The 9,109-nt window shown below is 41.7% G+C and overlaps 1 non-coding gene across 1 annotated transcript; it reads left to right on the plus strand.

Annotated features, from left to right (window-relative positions):
• The first annotated feature begins 2,805 nt into the window (after positions 1–2,805).
• LOC120259643 lies at positions 2,806–2,912 on the plus strand. Its single transcript, XR_005536200.1, has one exon. It is a non-coding gene; the product is annotated as a small nucleolar RNA R71 (small nucleolar RNA).
• Positions 2,913–9,109: the final 6,197 nt, after the last annotated feature.

The raw sequence follows: 9,109 nt of genomic DNA on the forward strand, positions 1-9,109 counted from the left end.
AATGACCCCTAATTACAATTAAGCCCTAGATACTAAGGATTACTTCAACGCTTCACTCTGTTGCTTGCGCAACTAAGCCCCAAAGGGGTTCGTCTCTTAGCACTTCAATCTATTGTGACCGTAAAGAACTCTTGGAACATGGAGATAGGAAAAGGGACGTCCCGCTACCTCTTCACTCACCCTCTCAACTCTCTTCAATCTAGCATTGTCTAATGCTCATGGTGTGTCACTCATCCACAACTATTACCAAAATGGATTCTCAAAAATAGTGTCACTCTTAGGGAAAATCAACTCAACAAGCATTCATGATTTGAACTCAATTAAAACATCAATTGATGAAAACATAATAAGAAGTCAAAGAAACAATATCATCCTACAGAGAAACAGGGGCAGACACACGCCCTTATATCCTCTCGGGATAGAGCTCTGAACTCCTGCAGAGAAACACATGCTCGTGTGGAATTTTGACACGGGCATGTGACAGTCACAAGGTCGTTCATAGGAGCAGACACACGCTCCTGTGTCTTCTCGGCATGAGCTCTGAACGATAATATACGCCCATGTGGAACTTCCACATGGATGTGTGTCTTCTCTGGATAACTTAGAAAAATTTATAGACTTTACAGAAAATTTCTGAACATTTACATCTATTCAGAGGTTGCCTATATTATGCGAAAGTAACCAGAGAATCATAAAAAACACGCTCAAACGACCAAGAAAACTTTGCCACACACAATTAAGCACATGATAATACTAATAATCCACAAGAAAATCACAACAATAGCTTATAAAAGATCAAGACACGAACACTTAAGCTCTTATCCATGCAAACAGTGACTAAAACCTAGATAGTAAAGACTTGGGTTGCCTCCCGAGAAGCGCTTGTTTAACGTCACTTAGCTTGACATACCTAACCTTACCTCAAGGGGGCTCATAGATGAAGGTTTTCCTCTTACCCAAGACATGAAAGCATGATGAACATAGTCTTTTGAAGGTAGACGGGGAATTATCAAGATTGTTATCGCACAAGGGTTCGTCACCCTTACTCCATTCTTTCTCATCCCCATTAGCCTTTGGGTGTTTCTTGTGATGTTTTCTTGCACACTTCATCTTCCAGATCATCTTCTTCATGATCCCCGGGGTAGGTTGCACCTTGTTCTCTAGACCAAGCATCAAGACTTCATCATTCTCCACTTCTTGATATAGCACCCCTTCATATGGGTCCATATTCATCATTTCTCATACATATTCATCTATTAGTTCATCGGTAGTGTCAAGAAAGTAAAGGGTATCATTTCTTGCCCATATTCATCATCAAAGACTTCTATGAGGCTATATGTAAGCTTGTCATCCCCAACTCATAAAGTCAACTCTCCATCATCCATGTCGATAAGAGCTTTGGAAGTGCGCAAGAATTGCCTTCCAAGTATCAAAGAAACGTCAACATCCTCATCAATATCCAACACTATGAAATCTACAGGAAAAATGTACTTGTCAACCTTCACAAGTACTTCTTCAATGATGCCTCTCAGATGTCTAACCATTCGGTCCGCCAATTATAATGTCATCCGTGTGGGCCTAGGCTCTCCCAATCCTAGCTTTCGGTATAATGTATAAGGCATGACATTGATGCTAGCCACTAAGTCCGCCAATGCCTTTTCTTCACCCATGTTACCAATGTTGCATGGAATGATGAAGCTTCCGGTGTCCTTCTTCTTGTTTGGCATATTATTTTACAACACTGCCAAACATGAAGCATCTAGAATCACAAATGCACTCTCCTCCAACTTTCTCTTGTTGGTCATGAGGTCCTTGAGAAACTTTGCATAACGAGGTATTTGAGACAATGCCTCCACAAATGGGATATTGATGTGCAATTGCTTAAATAACCCCAAGAACTTCTTATATTTCCCATCATTTTGGTCGTTCTTCAATCTTAAAGGATAAGGGATTCTTGGCTTATAAGATGGTGATGCCACCTCTTTTCTTTTTGGTCTCTCCTCAACCTCCATGACCTCAGGTACTTCAACATTGGTCTTCTTAATCGGAAGCCTACCATCAACCTCACGACCACTTCTCAAAGTGATCGCCTTCACATGTTCACTAGTTTTGGACAAGCTTCCTTGAGGTATCTCCGATAATAACTTCACAGTTTACCCCACTTGATTCTCTAAATTATGCAATGATGCGGTGTGGTTGTGAAGTGTGGCTTTGACTAATTAAAATCTTGTATCGGATGATTGAATGAACTTGGTTAAACCCTTCTCTAAATAAGCCATCTATGTTTCCATCCCTGAAACACGGTTCTCCATATTTGGGGCTTATTATTGTTATTGGAAACTAGGTGGTGCCACTGTCTTCTATTTCCCTTGATTACTCAATAAAAGATTCAGGTGGCTCCTCTAACCTGGATTGTAGGTATTGCTATATGGATTACCTTGGTTTCTCATTACATTACCCACAAAGTCTACTTGTTCTACCGAGGATGTACCACCAATAGAAATCGGGCAATTAGATGGAGCATGTCCTCTCCCACACCTTGTGCAACTAGTCATGGTCGCCACTCTATTAGAAGTTAGAATGTGTAAATTCTTGCTTAATGACTCCACTTAGGCCACCAATGAAGTAACTGCATCAATCTCATGAAGACCAGCTACCTTCTTTCTGTCCCTTGTGTTCCACTAATAAATGTTCATAGCCATTTCCTCAATGAGAAGCTAGGCTTCTTCTAGGGTCTTGCTCCATAAGGTAATTCCTGTTGTAGCATCAAGTAACTACTTCGTACTTAGGTTATTTCACTCAGGGAACCCATGTTAAGGACATTTTTGTAGGAGCTCCTTGAACCTATCCCATGTCTGAAATAGAGACTCCAATTCCATTTGCACAAAAGAGGATATTTCATTCCTAAGCTTCGGAGATTTTCCTGGAGCAAAATATCGAGTAAGGAAAGCTTCTACCATCTCCTCTCATGTAGTGATCGATGCTCTAGGTAATGAATGTAGCTATTGCTTCGCTCTCTCTTTCAAGGAAAATGGGAAGGCCCTCAATCTGATAGCATCATCCATAACTCCATTAATCTTAATCATATCGCACACTTCCAAGAACTTCTCTATGTAATACTGGCTTGAGTTCAAAATTCTGAGCTGTAATTGGTGGCCGCACAATGCTAGATTGTGTTCGAAGACCTACGGGTTTGGCATAATCTGATAGTGTCCTCTGCTGCTCATTCTGTTCTGCCATATCTGACCCTTCACCCTCTGCCTAAGATTGATTTGTCTGTTCTTGCACAGGTTCTTTACCCTTCTACGATGTGTTCATTTAAGTTTAGGATCACCTTCAACAAATGTCGAAGGGTTCCCTCGGGTCATAACCTAGAGCTGCAACCAAAGAAAGAAAAACAAATCAAAATGATGGAAAAATAAGAAAGTGTGAAATAGAATAAATGGTGAATAGCTAAAATAGCAAAGTACAAAGTGTTTCTAAAATGTCTACTCCCCGGCAACGGCGCCAAAAACTTAACAAAGCCATTGTGCGCGTGTACCAAAAGTCCACGGGTTTGTCGAAGTAATAATACCTCGATCAGTGGATAGTCGAATCCATAAGGAATAGTGATTAGAAACACAAATATTGCTATTTAACTTGAATTAAAATGAATTAATAGTGATGTGAATAAGAATCAATGGAAATAGAAATAATAAATGAAGAAGGAGGCTCAAATAAAAGATAGGAGAGGCAATCGACGATAAATGGGGCACCTGGACATTACTCACCATAGGTCTATTGTTTCAAGTGCAAGACCAATCATTATGTTTCCTAATTAATGTATAATGAGTCGTGGAGATCCTTAAACACACGGTCCCAAAACTTAAGGTCAACCGTGACTAACCCTACACTATGCCCGGGTGGAGAAATCTCTCAGTCTCGACACCTCACACTGTACTAGGTTGCTTTAGGCTCTGGGAATTCCAAGTAATAAACCCTATTCCCTAAAATAGATCTTACCCTTTGATCCAGGAGAAAGACTCATAGTCACAATTAAGCCCCAGATACTAAAGATTACATCAATGCTTCACTCTGTTGGTTACAAAACTAAGCCCCAACGGAGTTCGTCTCTTACCACTTCACTCTATTATGACCGCAAAGAACTCTTGGAACATGGAGATAGGATGAATTACAACGGAGGAGAAAAGGGATGTTCTGCTACCTCTTGACTCACCCTCTGAACCCTATCTAATCTAGCATTATCTAACACTCATAGTGTGTCACTCATCCACAAGGATTACCAAAATGGATTCTCAACCCTAGTGTCACTCTAAGGGAAAATCATCTCAAGAATCATTCAAGATTGGAACTCAATTAAAACATCAATTAATGAATGCATAATAAGAGGTTAAAGAAACAATGTCATCCTAGGGTTTACAAGCCTAAGGACCCACTAAGGGTTTAGCTCTCCATGGAAGAAAATACAATCAATAATGGAATCAAAAGTAAAAATATGTAATCCATGAATAAAACCCCCTTGGTGTTAATGTCGATGGTCTTGTGGAGTGGCCGCGTCTTCTCCAAAGGTCCTCTCATGAAGCCTAGGACACACCTCGCTGGATCGCTGCCGACGAAAGCTTCCCCAATAACTGTCTTTTGAAGGAAACACTGTGTCAAAGGCCATAAACCTCTACAAAAGGCTAACCAAAGACTCTTTAAACCCTAGCAGCGAGTGCCGCCTAAGGTGAGAAATGATAGGCCAAAGGATGGAAAGAAGGATTCCCAAATTGGGCTGGAATCGCAACTTTAATAGGGTTGGAATCGGGGATCCACACTCCCGTGTGAATCTCCAGGAAATCAATTTTCTATGGCCTATGAATAGTACCTACTACAGTAAATTGCTATGATGATTTTCTACATTAATATGCTACAGTACTCTGCCAAAATAATCCTGAATCCATACTTTTCATCTGGGCAACATAAACAGGCTTACGTCCATGCTGTAGATCGAGTTGCATCTTCAAATAAAAACATATTTGATGATAATCTTGCTAGCATTGCACAAGTCATAAAGCATGAGTGTAACTATCTTTGTGCCCCTCCAATATTTGTATATTCACTTGTGCACAATGGAGGTTGGCACACACTCATCTAGATGCAATGATGGCTTCATCCAGGTGTTACAGCAATCAGCATAGTTTCATATTTTGGACGATGAGGATCCAAACAATCATATTGATAACTTCTTAGAAGTGTGTGACATGCTCAAGATTAATAGAGTAATGGATAATGCTATCAAGTTGAGGGCCTTCCCATTTTCTTTGAAAGGAAGAGCAAAGCAATGGCTACAATCATTACCGAGATCATCAATCACTACATGGGAGGAGATGGTAAAAGCTTTTCTTGCCTGATATTTCCCTTCTGGAAAATATGCGAAGCTCAAGAATGAAATATCATCCTTTGTGCAAACAGAATTGAAGTCTCTATTGGAGAAATGGGATAGGTTCATGGATCCCCTGCATCAACATGGGTTCCCCGAGTGGATGATTATTCAAACTTTTTATAGTTGTTTGAACACAAGCAAAAAGTAGTTACTTGATGCAACAACAGGAGGTGCCTTAGGAAGCAAGACCCCTGAAGAAGCCCAACATCTCATTGAAGAAATAGCTATAAATAGTTAACAATGGAATACACGAGACAGAAAGAAGGTAGCCAGACTTGATGAGATTGATGCAGTCACATCATTGGCTTCCCAAGTTGAGTCATTGAGCAAAAAGTAAGGCATTCTAACTTCCCCAAGATTGGTGGAAGTGATGTGTTGCACTGGGTGTGGGGGAGGACATACCCCATCTAATTACCTGATTTCTATTGGTGGTACCACTTCCATGGAACAGGTTGACTTTATAGATAATGAAGTGAGAGGTCAAGGAAATCCTTAAAGCAATACCTACAATCCATGGTGGAGGAGCCATCCAAACCTTTCATAGAATAATCAAGGGCAACAGAAGACTATAGCACCACCGGGTTTGCAATAACAACAACAACAAGCCCCGAAACATGGAGAATAGAGTTTCAGGGTTGGAAAAACCGGATGACTGACTTAGAGAAAGCTTTGACCAAGTTCATTTAATCGTCTGATACAAGATTTCAATTGGCTGAAGCCACACTTCGCAAGCACACCGCATCATTTCACAACTTGGAGAACCAAGTTGGACAAATTGTGAAGTCACTTTCGGAAAGACCTCAAGGGAGTTTGCCTTGCAACATGGAGACCAATCCAAGAAAACATGTGAAGGCAGTAGTCACTTTGAGAAGTGGTTATGAAGATGAGAGTAGGCTAGATCAAGAAGTGGAGAATGAAGAAGTCTTGACACTTGTCTAGACGACAAGTTGAAACCTACCCCAGGGATCATTAAGAGGATGGTCCAAAAGATGAAGTGAGCAAGGAGACATCACAAGAAGCGTCCCAAGGCTAATGGGTATTTGCATGCATGGAGAAAGGGTGACGGACCCTTGTGTGGTAACAAGCTTAATAACTCTTCCTCTACCTTGAAACAATTATGTGCATCGTGGGTTTAAGTTGTAGGTAAGATGGTAACCTTCATCTATGAGCCCCCGTGAGATAAGGTCAGGTACATCAAGCTTAATGACATTAAACAGCTGCTTCTTGGGAGGCAACCCAAGTCTTTACTATTTTTCTAGGTTTTATTTTAGTACTTAGAAGGATAAGAGCATAAGTGTTGATGTCTTGATCTTTTACATGCTATTGTTGTGTTTTATTCATAAATTATTGTTTTTTTAGTGTGCTTGATTGTGATTGGCAAAGTTTCCTGGTCATTTGAGCATACTTTTCATGTTTCTTTGGTCAGTTTTTCATAGTATAGGTTGGCTTTGCTTGTGTATTAGTGCATACATTTTTTTGTAGAGCCTGTAATTTTTCCTAAATCATCCAGAGAAGACACACGGCCGAGTGGAATTTCCACACGAGTGTGTGTTTCTGTTTAGAGCTCATCCTGAAAGGGCACAGGGGCATGTGAATGCCCCTATAAACGGCATTGTGACGGTCACACGCCTGTGGGTAATTTCCACACAGGCATGTGGATGTCTGAAGAGTTCTCAAACTCCATCCTGAGAAGACACAAGAGCCTATGAATACACCTATGGATGACCATGTGAACAAACTACGGGTGTGGCTAATTTCCACACTCTCATGTGAAATTCTACAGAAACTTCTAATTCATCCCGAGAGCACACAGGGGTGTGAGTACCCTTCTGAGTACCCTTGTGAGCATCCACACACCGGTGTAGAATTTCCACAGGGGCGTGTGGAACACTTAGCCATTTTCTCGGAAGGGCAGAGAGGCCACAAGGGCGTGTGGGTGCCCCTGTGGGTTGGGCACACTGGCATTTGGAATTTCCACATGCCCATGTGGATGTGTTTAGAGTTAATTAGAGGCTATCTTGAGTGCACATCAGGGTGTGTGTCTGCCCCTGTGAGCTCTCCTATGGAGTCACACGAGCATGGGTAATTTTCACACGCCTATATGGATGCACATAACGGCAAGAGGCGCAGCTTTTCTTTAAAACCTACTTGCACCTCTTAATCTTTTCACTCCCAAACACTCAAAGAACGCATCTCTTTACTCTCCCTACCCCTCACCATCGATTTAAATAGATTTTAGTTGAGTTTTCAGGTAGCATTCAAAGTTTTTTACTTGTATTTTGTCGGTAAGCTTTCTTTCTCTTTTCTTCTCCAATCTTGACTTATTTTACTTAAACTGGTGAATGTTGCTTCCATTTTATGTTTAGATGGTTGATGTATGCTTGTAGAAAGACTTTTGAGTGAATTTTTGATGCATTTTCAGGACTTCTGCATAGTGGCCTTGCGGCTTTCATGCCCCGAAGATCCACACGAGCGTGTGGAATTTCCACACGACCGTGTGGATTTCTGTAGAATTAGGTTTTGGAGTTTACTTGATCTATTTCTCTTTAATTTTTGTAGATACAGCACCCAGGACCAATAAAGCGGCAAGGAAGTATCCACGTGAGATCTCGCCTGAACTTGAACACATGGAGTTTGCGATTCCCAAGCATCAGACTCATTTTGAGAGATTGTCAAAGCTGAAGTTCAGCCAATCTTGTTTCCCAAATTTGAGTGCTTTGAGAGAGATATAGTTGGGAGATGAGATGGCGGACAAGGTAGAGGAGTTGCTTACTGTGGAGAGTTGGCAACGTCTACTTTTTGTCAGAGAACCAGCCATTCGCATGCTGATATTGGAGGTGTTAGCATCATTCGAGTTTGACCGATCGTACAGTAGTTTTTTGAGGATTGACACCATACAATTTTGCACATTTGCTCAGTATCATAGCCTGAGTGTGACTCAGTTCTCGGTGTGGCTTGGTTTATATGATAAGGTATTTACTAACACATAGGAGTATGATTAGGTCCCGATAGATTACCTTGCCAGTTTGACACCCAAGTGTGCATATTGAGCATTATGCGGCCAGAACAGTACGAGCCAGGAGTCTCCAAGGTGATATGCCTCTCCCGGCCAGCTTACCGCAACATCCACCTGTTCTTAGCTGATCCGTGAACGGCTGTGGTGACACTATAGGGGTGTTGAGTCCCTAGGAGCTGCTTTATTTATATTCTATGGTACAGAGCGAGCCACTCCATCTTGGACACATTATAGCAGAGTACCATAGGCATCAGGGTCAGTATGCCAAGGTGGCAGTGATTTCTTAGGATCGTACATCACCAGACTCATCATGGGGATAGGTTTGCCAAACGCGATCAGGCGGACCGAGAAGATGACAATACCATCTCCCCTCGGTTTAGAGAAGATAAGACTTATAGGTATGATCCGGAGGTATAGAGATGGCATCTATGTCATGATCATGCCCCACCTAAGACAGCCGAGGGAGAGGGAGAGGTAGCAAAGGGGTTACAACCTGCTCCCGAGCCATAGCTACAGCATATGGAGACAGAGGTACCACCTGCAGCACAGGAGCCATCTCTAGTGTGTATGTTCTCTCCATCTCGAGCCTATGATCATTTTGAAAGGCTTGAGAATGCTGTGGGGGTTTTGCACTCAGAGCTGCGTAAGGTTTGCATGACACAATCCCC

This window comes from Dioscorea cayenensis, chromosome 4 (genome assembly GCF_009730915.1).
Source record: "Dioscorea cayenensis subsp. rotundata cultivar TDr96_F1 chromosome 4, TDr96_F1_v2_PseudoChromosome.rev07_lg8_w22 25.fasta, whole genome shotgun sequence".
Lineage (NCBI taxonomy): Eukaryota > Viridiplantae > Streptophyta > Magnoliopsida > Dioscoreales > Dioscoreaceae > Dioscorea > Dioscorea cayenensis.